The sequence below is a fragment of the Tupaia chinensis genome, unplaced genomic scaffold, assembly GCF_000334495.1.
Source record: "Tupaia chinensis unplaced genomic scaffold, TupChi_1.0 Scaffold143247_2, whole genome shotgun sequence".
NCBI classification, from domain to species: Eukaryota; Metazoa; Chordata; class Mammalia; order Scandentia; family Tupaiidae; genus Tupaia; species Tupaia belangeri.
The window spans coordinates 523,031-538,180 of NW_006203092.1; the positions used below are offsets into that span (position 1 = coordinate 523,031).

Consider the following 15,150-nt stretch of genomic DNA (forward strand, 5'->3'; position numbering starts at 1 on the left):
GAAATCACCCCCTAGGAGGTCTGGCCATGCAGCAGTTCCTTCTCCTCCTGGCATCTTGAGCACGCACACACATACACCTGGCATGATTTTCAAACCCCCAGGTCCGGGACTCAAACCGTGGTTGGCTATGTGGGACTCTGGTGACGTAACCACTATACCATCTGCTGACCCCAGTTTTCTCTTAATTTTAAATAAAAAGATCACATTTGGTATCTACCAGGCTTCTGATTTTAAACTTTTCATCTATAATTACAGAATGAATAACTTTTTCACCTGCAGGCTTTTCAGGCTTTAGCAAGCAGGTGAGAAGTTTTTCTCATAGAATTAATTAATTAATTAATTAATTTTAGTTTGCTATAATAGGGCATGTGTGCTTGCTGGAGAGGCAGAGAGTGGGAGATAGAGAAGGAAAGTGAGAAATCACCTACCTTGGGGATTGGCCATGTTGCAGTCCCATCTCTGTTCTCCTCTCAGGATTGTGAGCGTGCATGCACACACATCTGGCATATCTCTCAAGCCTCCAGGACTGGGACTTGAACCACACAGTTGGCCGTGTGAGATTCAGCTGCCTTAACCCATGTTCCACTTGCTGACCCAGTGATAGTATTAATTATTGCTTGCTTTAATTAAAGCAAGCGGGAGGAGATCTAATTTAGTCCTTTGCCAACCCCCTCCTCTGTCTTGGTGCAGTGGGTGGTAAACAGTGGATACTGGAAGGTAGGTAGTTGGCTTCTCTTCCCTTTTGGAAGAACATGCCTGATTCACACTCAGGAAAAGTCCAAGCCCTTTCTTTTCTGGCTTTTACTGTATCTGAAGGTTTTTCCTATTGCTGCTATTTGAGCAAAGATTATCTGTTGTTCCTTGTGCCCCTCTGCATTTAATTTGGCCTGCTCAGTCTCTTTTTCCCCACTCATCTTCCTCCCTAAATGAACAATGCAACGATATTTGGCGGTATTTAATTCATATCATCGTAAATCTTTCAAGTTATTTCTATTTTTTGTTTGGAGATGCCGATGAAGCGTGCAACTATCACACTGTATTGTTGACAGAGGTATTTACATTTATTTTTAACTCGTGAGGAACGCACACAGAATAGTTTACATTAAAAACAGGAGCTTGAGAACCAGCCGTTGGCGTAATGGCTATGTCGCTGGGTTCCCATGTAGTCCACTGCGGTTCGAGTCCCGGACCCGGTGGCTTAAACTCACGCCAGATGCATGTGCGTGCATGCCCAAGGTCCTGAGAGGAGAATGGAGGAGAAGGGATTGCGGTGTGGCCATCCCCCCTGGGGGGTGATTTCTCGCTTTCTGTCTCTCTATCTCTCTGTCTTTCTGGCGAGTGTACATGCAAAACCCTCTCCAATAAGTAAATAAATAACTAAATAAAAAATAAAAAAGAACAGCAGCTCGTGTCCAGTTTCACCCTGAATGTAGTGATTTAAAGATGTCTTCAACAGAGTGGGTTGTTGAAATCAACAACTTGATGGTGCATGTATGTTATGCCTTGACAGTCCACACACTGCATGTTTACAGAGTCTTTCTGGAATACTCAGAAATTGGTTCAGAATTTCCTCCTTTAGTTACACATTTTCATTAGCTTCTGAAATCAAGTACAGGTTGAATATTCCTTATCCAAAATGCTCAGGACCAGAAGTGTTTTGGATTTTAGATGTTTGTTTTGATTTAGAAATACTTGCATATACATAATTAGATATTTTAGGAATGGGACCCAAGTATAAACATGAAATTAATTTGAATTTTGTGTATATCTCATATACATAGCTAAAGGGTAATTTTATGCACTATGTTGTAGTGTTTTGATTACAACCTGTCACATGAGGTCACGTGTGGAATTTTCTACCCATGGCATTATGTTGGTGTTCAAAAAGTTTGGGATTTTGGATTTCAGATTAGGGATGCTCAACCTGTAATGATTTTCTTCTGTGGATTCATTTCTTGGCTCTCCAGTCCTTCTGCATTTACATGAAATATTAGGGGCTTTAGTTCAATCATTCTATTTTACATCAAGTCTTAATTTTTGGTTTTCTCCTTGAGGACACCGTAGACCAGCTTATGAAAAGACAACTTGTCTACCTGCTCATAGTTTGGCATTAGCTGAAAGACTGCAGTATCTCAAGTTTTTCTATGTGGGGTAGTTCTCAGACTTAAGTGCCAGGGAAAGTAAATATCTAGGATAAGGTTACATTTTATCAGTACTTTTTATGATGGGAAAGTTAGAAATATTGTTTCACTCTGAAGCTTGTGAAACTAGAAGTGAAAGTCATCTATAAGTTTCCCTTCCTGGTGGAGCCATATTCCACATGGTTACGTTGGTGGTTGGAATCTGTAGTTGGAATCCCAGTTTTGGTGGCTTGAAAAAAAAATACTAAGCATGTATGTGTCCAAAATCCCGATAGGATAGAGAAATGAAGGCGAAGGGATTGTGGTATGATTACACTCCATTGGTGAGCGCTTTTTCTCTGTTTCTCTCTAGCATGCCCTTTGGCAATTAAATAGTTTTCCCTTCCTCTTCCCTTTCCTGCTCCCCTTCAGAGTTACCATTTTGAGGTGCTGTTCCTTTGCCAGGCAATTTCTCATGTAAGCTACACAACAACCCTGTAACAGTTGATATGTTTAATCCTCATTTTACAGAAGATCAAGCTGCAGTTTGAAAATAACCTGAAGTTAAGATAGTGAACAGAGAGGTTGCACTGTCATTTAAACATGGCTCTCTTCTTCAAATGTCTGTATAAGATCAATTTTGTGTTCTGTTAGTAAAGGCTGAATACTTGTGTGATATTTTAAAAATTGAGTGACCGCATCAGGTAATTATTAGAGGCAGTGATAGTCTGATCTTTCAGGTAGACTTATTTAACTGTCACATTTGATCAATTTTCAGAGTAGGATAAAATCAGAAGTCAAATTGGTTTATTAAATTTGTTGAAAGGTATATTCCTATAATTTTATGTTTTCTGAATTCATTTTTGGCTATAATGAAAAAGATTTAAATTTCATATATTCATTTAATACTTACGTCAGTTTTTATTGACTTTTTTTTGGTGTGTTTGAAAACACCCTGTAAATTGTTTTGTTATATTTTTTCAAACAATATTAAAAATATTTAATGGCATTTTATAGGTTTGAAGCAGTAGAATATTGTTATTCTAATTTTTTTTTTTTTAATTTCGATCCTAGCATTACTGTAATCCACATAGGTGCTGTTTCATTTCAAAGTGGGGATAGTGGTGAAGGTGATCTGCACTGGAATATTAATATTGTTTTGGATGCTGTATCTGCAGTGCACCTCTCATAATTGTAAATGTAAAGGAGGATTTTTCTTGATTTTAAGCCAGGGAGTGACTGAGGTTTGACTCATGGTTGAGTGGCCTATGCTATTACACAATAATGTGACTGACAGAAACCACTGTTGTGTGGAAATATTAAGAAGCCACTCTAGAGTCATAGCCTTAGCAACATTGACTTTGGCCATGTTTCAAGAGTCTGTTGTACCACATTTAATTCTATTTGGAATTTTTTTTATTTCTGGGAGAAGAATTTGTTTGCCATTGGGCTCTTAGCTTCTTTGTTGCTCTGTATTTTGTTTCTGAGAAGCAAAGGTGTGGCGGAGGAGACTACTTTAAATGATTAGTTTACAAAGTGAGAGTAGAATCTAACTTAGAAAAGTTAGAGTAGGAAATTATATTTGACAGTCTAACAATTGGAATGGAAATATAATGATAATGGAAATAACATGATAATGATTTTATTGTATTTTTAAATCCCCATATGTAATAACTTATTATAGCTGTGGAAAACAGTATGATTAACAAACTCATACTTCATGCTTCATTTCCTGTCTTAGAAAATGGCTCTTTACCTAGTCCATGAGGCAGAAACTGGGGGAGCCATCCTTGAATTTGTTCTTTAATTCCATTTGATCCCTAAGTCCTGTCAGTTTTACTCATTGATTTTTCTGGGATCTGCTCTTTTTCAACATATCGTTTGTCGATATCACATCCCCTTACACATACACCTCCATCTCTCCTATGAATTACCATTTTGGGGTGCTTTACCCTATGTCTGTATCATTGTTCGCCTTGGTAACAGTAAGGCCGGCTGCTTGTTGCATGTCTTTGGTCTCAGTGCTTTATCTATCCACCCAGTTCCAGCCTTCAGAGGGTTGCTTTTCTTTTCCAAATATAAATTTGATCATGGCTTTTTTTTTTCTTTTTTTTTTAGTTTGCTGTAGGGCACATGTGGTTGCTTGGGGGAGAGAGAGAGGGATAAGAGAGAGAGAGAGAGAAAGAGGGAGGGAGGGAGAGAAAGATAGATATCAGGAGGGAAAATGAGAAAGCACTCCCCAGGGAGGATGGCCACACCACAGTCCCTTTTCTGTTCTCTCTGTATTTTGGACACCCATGCATATGTGCCTGGAGTATTTTTCAAGCTTCTAGGTCCAGGACTTAAACTACATAGTTGACTGTGTGGAATCCAGCCACCACGCTACCACCTGGCCCTTGATCATGGCATTTACCTAAACTCGTTCAGTGGTTTTCCATGGTGTTCAGGGGGAAGTCCAAATGCACTGGCATGGTTTAGCACTGTTTTTCAATTTGAGGGTCACTTTCTGTCTATGGGTCATGAAATTACGTTAGTAGGCTATGACCAGCATTATCTATTTTTATTAAAGTAAGTTAGAATGACATCACAGTACATCACATGTAGAAGTAATATCATTTCATGAAACTTTTTCAGTTACTGTTTTTTGTTTGTCTTGGTAATGTTATGAAATTTATGTCTTATATTTGAGCGTGGTCAAAACGTTGGCATTTCTCATCCCATTCTTCAATATGCAGTGATTGTAGTCCTTTCAATCTGCTTGGATTGCCTCTGCCTGCTTTTATACCTTCGCTTGTTGTGCTTCCATGGTCAGAACCTTCACTCTTCATCTAGTTAATGCACAGCTTCAGTCTCTGAGGATCTTTTCCTGAAGGCAATTGACCATAAGAAACACGTTTTGGAGACCAGCAGTTATGGTAATGCTATGTCTCTGGACTCCCACGTAGTCCGCTGTGGTTCGGTTCCTGGACCTGGTGGCTTAAACTCACTCTAGGTGCGTGTGCGTGAGTGCCCAAGATCCCGAGAGGAGAAGGGATTGTGGCGTGGCCATCCCCCCCGGGAGGTGATTTCTTACTTTCTGTCTCTCTCTGTCTTTCCAATGAGGGCACGCACCCTATAGCAAAACCCTCTCCAACAACAACAACAACAACAAAAAGAAAAAAAAGAAACACATTTTGCAAGGCAACTTAGTGGACACATAAACATTCAAATAACTGAAAAAAGCTCCATCAGCCAATACTCTTAATATATGAGATGCATTCTTGCCCCCTTGCCCTCTATTTTAGCTTGTCTTACATGGTATTGATTGTGTCTCTTTGCCAGTTTGTTGAGGATAGGGCTCTTTTTAATCTATACCCTACACCAAACCATAGTAAGTAATTAGTAAATATTGATTGAACTAACAAAATAGTGAATTGGTATATGTTATATAGCAATGTTATAGCAGTACTCTTTTTTTAAGCTTGAACTGTAGAAACTACTTTTATGGCTGACTTAGGTCCAGGACTCAAACTATACAGTTGACTGTGTGAGGTCCAGCCACAGTTGGTTTCATTACAGGAGGTAACTTTCTTCGAACGTTTTAATTTAAGCTCTTTTAACTCATTACTTTCTTTTTCTTTTTCTTTTCTTTTCTTTATTAGTTTTTTTTTTTTTTCTAGTTTGCTATAAGGCAAATGTGCTCTCTAGTGAAAGATAGAGAGAGAGAGGGAGAGAGAGAAAATGAGAAATTACACCCACAGGGGGAATGTCCACACTACAATCCCTTGTCTTTACTTTCTTTTTATCAATTGTGATTAGATCTAGCCTCACATCTTGATAGAGATTACACTGCATTCTGTCACATTAGTGACTTCATATTCTGTTGCTCTATTGTGATTTGTGGTCAAGGAATTTGATGAAACCCAAATACTGAACACCTAATGTCTATTTGATTTTATGGGAGTTGGGTGGTTTCAAAAGAGAGAACTTTCATGTGTAATAGTAATCAAAATAAAATTCATAGGTGGAGGGTTAATGGGATATGAAAGCAGCAAATCAGGTGGAAGTGAATCATCTTATACATGAATTTAAAACTTTTGTAATTGGCATTCTCATAGCTAGAATATTTAGCTGCTTATAGTTTTCATCTTTGTGAGAAATAATTATTTGTTATACCATTAACAGGTTCTCATGAAGAATTATTATTGGGGAGAGATCCATTTGGTGGCATGTTATTTTTTAAAAAAGAATGAATCAAGGGAAAACCTCTAAATGCAAGTATCAGAAAAAGTATAGCACATCTCAGTGAATTTGCAAGTGGTAAGTTTGCTTTTGATTTTACATGGGAATGTTTCTGAATTATATGGGTAATATCCTTGCAGTCTTAATGTTTATATGCACTTAATGTTCTTCAGCAAATGTAGCTACTTTATATTTGTTAAAAAGATTTCATATTAAATTTTTAAACATATTTTCTTATATGACTTTCTATAGAGAAAAATAATCTGTAAATAACTTTGTAAATCTTATGTGATTTGACAGCTGATCCTTCTACACTGCATTTTAGAAAATACCAGTTTTCTTTTTAAATTATTTATTTAATTTTATTTATTCATTCATTTTATTTTTTAATTTGACCAGAAAGACAGAGAGAGAGAGAGAGAGAGAGAGAGAGAGAGAAAAAGCAAGCCACCAGGTCCGAGACTTGAACCGTGGTCGGCCATGTGGGAGTCCAGCACCCTTATCCACCATGCCACCTGCCGGCTCCGAAAATACCAGTTTTGAAAGCCCTTATATACAGATAACATGTAGGATGAAGCAAGGAATATTTAATACTTAAACATTTTGTTTATAAAGTTGTTGGTATCTCCTGGGCTATCTCTGTTGTTCAGTTGATTGGAAAGGTTTAAAAAGATACTATGTTTATTAATAGAAGAACACATAAATACATACATAAAACATGAAAGTCTTCCTTCTCACTACCCTTTTCTGTCTTCCCAGTACTAGCCACTGTTAATAGTTTTGTTGGTATGTGTTTTTTTTTCTTTTTTTTAGAGAGAGATTTTTGTAATTGAGCTCATGTGCTCTCCAGAGAGACAGAAAGCAAGAAATCACCCCTGAGGGGTGACCACAGCGCATTCCTGTCTTCTCCAATCTCCTCTCAGGATTTTGGGCATGCATGCACATGACTCTAGTTTTAAGCTGACAGGTCCAGGACTTGAACTGCAGTATGCTATGTGGAAGTTCAGTGATGTAACCATTACACCATCTGCTGGTGCCAGGTATCTTTTCTTTCAGCCTTTCAGCCTTTTTTATACATAAATAAATATTACTTAGTTTTTTTTTTTTTTTTTTTTTTAATTTGCCAGAGGGTACATATGCTTGCTGGAGAGAGAGGGTAGGGTACATGTGCTTGCTGGAGAGAGATAGAAAAGGGAAGAGAGATTGCATACCCCATAGGCATGACCAGGCTGCTGTGCTCTCTCCTCCTTTCAGGATTTTGGACATGCACACATATGCCCCTGACATGTTCGTGCGGCTCCTAGGTTCAGAACTTGAATCGTGTGGTTGGCCATGTGGGATCCAGCTGCCTTAACAACCAGGCCCACAGGCTGGCCCTATGATACCCACCTACACGCACGCACACACACACACACACACACACACACACACACCCCTTTTGCTGTATTTGCTGTAGGGTACATGCTCTTGCTGGGGAGGGTTGGGGCGGTAAGAAAGCACACCCCAGAGGGGTGGTCATCCCTTCTCCATTCTCTTGGGATTTGGGGCATGCGCACACATGAACCCATTGTGTTTTTAAGACTCTAACCTGTTCAGTTGGCCTTGTGGGATCCAAGTACCTTAACTACCACACTACTGGCTGACCGTGTCCTATGATATTTTTTCTTACAAAAAATGCTATAAGGTATTCTATAACTTAACTACTCTCCTGTAACTTCAATTTTGAAAAATTGCAAACAGAAGCATTGAAAAGATTTTACAGTGTAACATTTGAGCACTCATCCCTAGATTCTGTAACTAATATTTACCGAACTTTATCACATACTCTCTTTATCCATCTATCACTTCACTTAATTGTTTTTTTTTTTTTTGATCCATTTCAAAGTAAATTGCAGATAGCAGTAGACTTCTCCTCTACAAACTTCCATATACATATACCTAACTAGAGTTCAATATCAGCTCACAGTTTTTTTTTTTTAAGGTAAAATTTATGTATTGTGAAATATACCATCTTAAGTATGTATTTGGTGAGTTTCGACAAATTCATACACTTGTATAACTCAAAGTTTGTATCTAGATACAGGTCTTCATTTGGATCCCTTCTTATTAATCTTTTTATATTCTCCTTTCCCTCTAGAAAAAAAAGCTATTCTTAAGATCGCTCTTTAATGTAGATTTTTGCCTACCCAACTGCTTTATTCACTCAGCAATATGTTGTGAGTAGTTAAATACATAGTTATCAATAGATCTGCCTCTTTTTTTCCTTTTATTATTTTTTTTTAAATCACAGTATCTTGGCAATAGTCTGTACTGTGGATGTTTATAATTTATTTAACCATTCTCCTCCTACGTGGACATTTAGGTCATGTCATGTTTCTGTGACTATGAAAAGTGCTATACGTTTGTGTACCCTTATGTGCATATGTTAGGTCATCAGAAAAGTCATGACGTATTTTTCTATGTGTTTCTATACAAAAATGTGTCATGACGTTCTTGACAACAAAATATTTGTGGATATCTTCTGAGTACTTTTGTAGGTATTGCTAAAAGTAAAACTGCTGGGTAAAAAGGCTTCACATTTGATTGATACTGTCAGATTGCCCTTCCGAGGTGATAGTACCTGTTTCCACGCACACCAGTGTCCTTTTCCCATTCCCTCTCAACAGTGGATATCATCTCTCTTTCTAAAAGTTTTTTTATTACAATAAATGAAAACACCTAGTTATTTTACATCTTTTCTAATCAGTAGCGATTTGCTATTGATTATTTTTTTTTTCATTTCTGAATTGACTTTTCATGTGTTTACTTTGTATGCCTATTATCTTTCGTGTGTTGTAATGTTTCTTTCCACGGATGCTTTGTATTTTAACTTTGGTATTTTTGGGGGGACTTAGAATTTGTAATTTTTATGTGCTCAAACATGTCTTATGGTGGTTAGTTATAAAGGCCTTCCTCATTCCAAGATTATAACACTTTCTGCTATTTTCTTTTAATAGTTTTGCTTTTTATTCAAACTTTGTAGAAAAATGGAAATCACTGTGACGTGAGATGCCAGGAAAAATTTCATATGTAGAATGGGATTCAAATTGGCCTTGAAGTTTGAGCTGAATTTAAATAGAGTGAGTAGAATAGTAGGGACATTTCAAACAGGAAGGGAATGAGTTATGGAAATACTTTTCATATTCATGGAACATTTTGTCCAAGGTGGAGAGACACATAAAACTGTTAAGTTTAGAGATAACTATTTGGCTACATTTCTTGTTAATTATTTGGAGTAATCTTAATGATTTTCAAGTATCTGCATTCTGATGTTACAGTTTTCTGCCATTTTTTTTTTTCCACACTAACTTGAGTCATCTTCTTGAGGAAAATCTGTGGTGAAATATGGTTGCCTGGTAAGGCAAAAAAGGAAAGGTGCTATCATTTGTTCTGTCTAGTTTATTAGAGCTGAAATTATAATTTCTTTTAAAAAGTATGGGCTGTAGTAATTTACATCATTAGGAAGTTAGTCACTGTACTCCAGCATAGTTACCAGATACCGTCTTTAAAAATGTTGAAGCACCAGTATAGCCACTAGTTACATCAAAGCTTGAATTATGAGCTCACCATTTAATATTACAAATTAGTATGTTGGCATCTCTCATTAATGAAAGTATTTTACGCATACCGCCCTTAAGACCGAGCCGCAGCATGGTGTTCAGTCCTGTGGTTGCAGAGATGTGTAATAGTTGCTGTTCAGCTATTAGCCACACCTGGTAGACGTTAACTGAGTAGGGTGATCTGAAACTCTACCAGTTACGTGTATATGGTTATAATTGCTTTGGAGCTCTTGGAAGACCACCATTTTCGTTCTCTACAACCCAATTTAAGGATCATGTGGCATTAAGTTGTACAAGTCAGGTATTTAAAAAAAAACCACATCTTATTTGTTCATTACTTTATTTGTCTAACCTATGCTGACTTTTCCTTCGGAATGTTTGTTCTTTTGGATCTTTAATCTGTGTATGTTCATATCAAGGAAAATGGACATATTTTTAATTACCATGATATATAATTTTTTAGGTGGGACCTTTTCTAGTGTTAAGAAAAATGTATTATCCTCTGGTTGAGGAAAATAAAAATAGAGTTAAAAAATGACCAGATATTTGATAATTCTGCCACTTGTTTTGCTGGCTCATATGTTTTTCTAGTAATGTTAATATATTTAGAAATAAGTATTGAAATGATTCTGTCCAAATTATTGTAATTCATAGTCTGTTTTTAGTCGTGAATAGATCTGAAACTTTTAAAAAAAGGTATGTAAAGTTAATATTGAATATGTTCAGAGATAGGGCCTTCTGTCATTTCTTTTAGTGCTTGATGTTTGTCAAGACTAAAAAATTAACATTCTTTTGAAAATTTCTCTTTTTAGCTGTGTAAATAACTTACCATTTGTATTTGAGCTCTTTTCATTTTAACAATAATAATATTTAGCAAATTAAAAGTACATTTTATACTTTTTGACTTTTCTCACTTTAATGAGACTGATATCTTTTAATTTTCTAATTAAGTGGTCAAGAGTTTATCCTTTACTTTTTAAAAAAGCATAGGCACTATTCCTAATTTATTATAAAATTCATGTGCGAGTACCAATTTGGGTTGTATTGCATTTGAATTCTTACCTTTTTTCCATTAATCTAATGTCGAGAGGATCGAAAGGATAGGAGTATTTCTTTAGGATTAGGTAGTCCTTGGTCAGCCAGTGGCATGGTGGTTAAAGTGGTGTGATCCCACATGGCTGACTGCACAGTTTGAGTCCTGGATGACAGCTTGAAAAAATAGGCCAGGCACATGTGCATGTGCTAAAATCCCCAAAAGAAATTGGAGAAGGGGTTGAGGAATTGCCATCCCCCCTCTGGGGCACTTTCTCACTTTTATTTCTCTCTCTCTGTTGAACACATATGACCTTTGGCAAAATTAAAAAGAAAAAATGAAGTATTCCTTAATCTTTTTTCATTCTTTCAGTAGCTTTAGAGCTTTGTAAACCATTTGCATGGCCTGTGAGGGATGTTGTCAGAGGCTTTTCAATTTATGATACATTTTTCTTAGAATGAAGTAGTCTGGGATATAATACAAAACTCTGGGAGTCATCCTTGACTCCTCCTTCTATAACTCTTTAATAGTCAGTAAGATTCACTGGTTTGATTCTGTTTATCAGTATTTCTTTGGTTGTTCTCTTCTCCTAAACCAATTTTGGCTTTTTTTATTCTCTTAGTCTACCTAGTATCTCCATCTTTTTTTTTTTTTTTGAGAGGTTTTCGCTATAGGGCGTGTGTGCTTGGCAGACAGAGAGAGAGACAGATATAGAGACAGAAAGCGAGAAATCGCCCCCCCAGGGAGGATGGTCACACCACAGTCCCTTCTCCTCCATTCTCCTCTCGGGATCTTGGGCACGCATGCACACGCACCTGGTGTGAGTTTTAAGTCACCGGGTCTGGGACGCGAACTGCGGTTGACTACGTGGGAGTCCAGCGACATAGCCATTACGCTAACTGCTGGTTCCCTCCATCTTTAATTTTATCCTGCACACAAGAGCTTCAATAATTTAAGTGTTAATACAAATCTCATCATGGTAGCCTCTGCTTCAGTACTTTCTCAATGCTCAAGAATGAAGTCTTAGCACTCTAATATGGCATTATTATGTTCTTTCTGGTATGGTAGTTCTTCCTATCAGTGGTTTTATTTTCTGTAGTTTTATTTAACTGGTCAACCACAGTTTGAAAGTTATCTTCCATACAAGAAGATATTTTGAAGGGCCAGCCAGTGGCATGGTTGTTAAAGCTGCTGGATTTCACATGGCCAACTGCATGGTTTGAGCCCTGGACCCAGAAGCTTGAAAAATACACAGGGTTGGGGGACCAGCAGTTAGCATAATGGCTATGTCACTGAACTCCCATGTAGTTGACCGCGGTTCACGTCCTGGACCTGGGGGCTTAAAGCTCACGCGCGCGTGTGCGTACGTGCCCAAGATCCCGAGAGGAGAATGGAGGAGAAGGGATTGCGGCGTGACCATCCCCCCTGGGGGGTGATTTCCTGCTTTCTGTCTCTCTGTCTGTCTCTGTCTGTCTGGCGAGCGCACATGCCCTATAGCAAAAACCTCTCCCCCCCAAAAAAAAGAAATACACAGGGTGTGTGTGCATGTGTGTGTGTGTGTGTGTGTGTGTGTGTGTGTGTACATGCCCCAAACCCCGAAAGGAAAAAGAAGAGATTGGAAGAGAAGAAGAGATTGTGGCATGACCTTCCTTCATGGGGGTTGCTTTCTCACTTTTCCTCTCTGTCTCTTTGTCTCTGGTGAGCACATGTGCCCACTGGCAAAAATTGAAATATATTTTTCTTTTTTGAGAGGCTTTTGCTATAGTGCACATGCGCTCGCCAGAAAGACAGAGAAAGACAGAGAGACAGAAAGCAAGAAATCACCCCCATGGGGATGACCATGCTGCAATCCCTTCTCCTCCATTCTCCTCTCGGGATCTTGGGCATGCACGCACACACACCTGGCATGAGTTTAAGCCACCAGGTCCGGGACTCAAACCGCGGTCGACTACATGGGAGTCCAGCGACATAGCTATTACGCTAACTGCTGGTCCCTACATATATATATATTTTTTTTTTTTGAGAGAGATAAACCACATTCACATAACTTTTATTATTGTATATATTATACTTTTTCTATTTTTTATTAGTTATTATTGTTACTCTCTACCATGCCTAATGCACATTTAAAATTTATCTTCTGTGTGTATGTGTATATAGGCTATACATGGTTTGGTACTATCCAGTGTAAATCTTGAACTGTATCCCCCTTGGATAAGATGGGACTACAAAATAGCCTGTATTTCCACTCATTTTTCTAGAAAATTTTATCATTTGTGATGGCATTTTTTAATACTTCGCACAACTTTTATTCTTGTGTACTTCCTGCTCTTCACTCTGCAGTATTATGTTTAGTTTGGTTTGCTGGGGTGACTTTTACTCATCTTTTAATACTGAACTCAGGTTTCACTTTAAAAAACAATTTTTTTTAGTTTTGCTGTAGGGTATGTGCATATACCAGACAGAGATAGGGACAGAGAGGGATAGAGAAAGTGAGGAGGAAGTCACCCCTCAGGGTGAATGGCCATGCTGCAATCGCTTCTCCTCTCAGGATTCTAGGCACCCATGCACATGTGCCTGGCATGTTTTTCAAGCCACTGGGTCCAGGGCTCGAACCTCACAGTTAGCTGTGTGGGATCCAGCTGTCTTAACTACCATAGCAGTAGCTGGCCCCGGGTTTCACCTATTATAGGAAGTGTTGCCCAAACCCTAATTTAACTAGTCTCCATATAATGCACTCTGACATTTGTGCACAAATTTGGAATTTGCCATACTGTATTAAACCTTCCATATGACTCTTTTTTTCCCTTTAGACCATTTAAGCAAAGACCATGATTTACTTATTGTTGTATCAACCCCTGACTAGGAAATGACCGGCTCGTCGTTTCTTAGTGAGGTGCCAGGAGTCAGTGGTTCCCAGGTACCAGTCAGCTGTATCAGACACCTGGAGTGCATATTAAAACCATTTCATTGTTTTTTAGGCTTTGTGAAGTGTTATGATTCAATAGATCTGAACAGGATCTGGGAATATGTATTTTTAAAAAACTCTCCAGTTGATTCTGGTTTGCTTACAAGTTTGGGAACCATTTTTCTGGTTGTTTATTATACTAGAATTTATGTAAAAGATCTTATGCAGTAACTTATTGCTTAATAATATATAGTTACTAAAATATGCATATATTTTAAGTTACTTTTTTTAGTACTATATGTGTAGAAGTATCTTAACTCATTAAGTGTCTCATTGGAAGAGTGGTTGATAATTGTTAACACTACTGAAAAAAGCTCTTTAAATAGGATTCTTGAGTGGATGTAATCAGATTAGTTGGGCTTCATTCTGTGAATTTTAATATTTTTTGTAATATTTTTACTTTTTGTTGTAATTTTTTTTTTTTTTGAGAGATTTTCACTGTAGGGCGCGTGCGCTCGCCAGATAGACAGAGACATAGAGACAGAAAGCGAGAAATCACCCCCCAGGGGGGATGGTCACGCCGCAATCCCTTCTCCTCCATTCTCCTCTCAGGATCTTGGGCACACATGCACACGCGCCCGGCGTGAGTTTTAAGCCACCGGGTCCAGGACACGAACCGCGGTCGACTACGTGGGAGTCCAGCGACATAGCCATTACGCTAACTGCTGGTTCCCTGTTGTAATTTTTCAAACTTAAATATTTTATGATGGCTTCAAGTTAAACTAAAGTGCACAGATCTTAAATATACATCTCAGTTAATGTTTACATATCTGTGTATCCATGAAGTACCACCCAGGTTAAGATATAGAACATTTCTAGCCTCTCAAAGGTTTGTTAGGTCCTTTTCCTATTAATGCACACTTCTCCTACCACAAGTTAATTACTGTTTTGACTTGTGTGAACCTCAGTCTGTTAATGATTTTTTGTACATAACTTTTGGTGGACATGTGTGTTCCTTTCTCTTGGGTATACACATGGAATTTCTGGGTTAAGAACAAGCTTGTCTTTTACCTTCAATTAACACTTGATAGCAATTGAAAATGAAATTAGTAAGTGAATGGTGAAATTTGAATATCCTGAAACTTCTCTTTGTTTCCAGTGTGGTTATTGTAAAAAAAAATTCAGTTGTGCAAAGAAAACTCTGTGAGTATTATCAGAAATCAGCTTTGTTTCAGTAAGATGATTTTTGTACGTTAGTAATCTTTTTTC

The 15,150-nt window shown here is 37.8% G+C and overlaps 1 protein-coding gene across 1 annotated transcript in view; it reads left to right on the forward strand.

The window, feature by feature from the left end:
• The first annotated feature begins 6,289 nt into the window (after window positions 1-6,289).
• The window catches only part of ZDHHC21 (zDHHC palmitoyltransferase 21), a 61,730-nt gene continuing 52,869 nt past the window's right edge, over window positions 6,290-15,150 (forward strand). The window contains exon 1 of the mRNA XM_006163838.3: window positions 6,290-6,419. The gene's annotated coding sequence lies outside the window, so the exon portion shown is untranslated. The remainder of the gene's footprint in view (window positions 6,420-15,150) is intronic.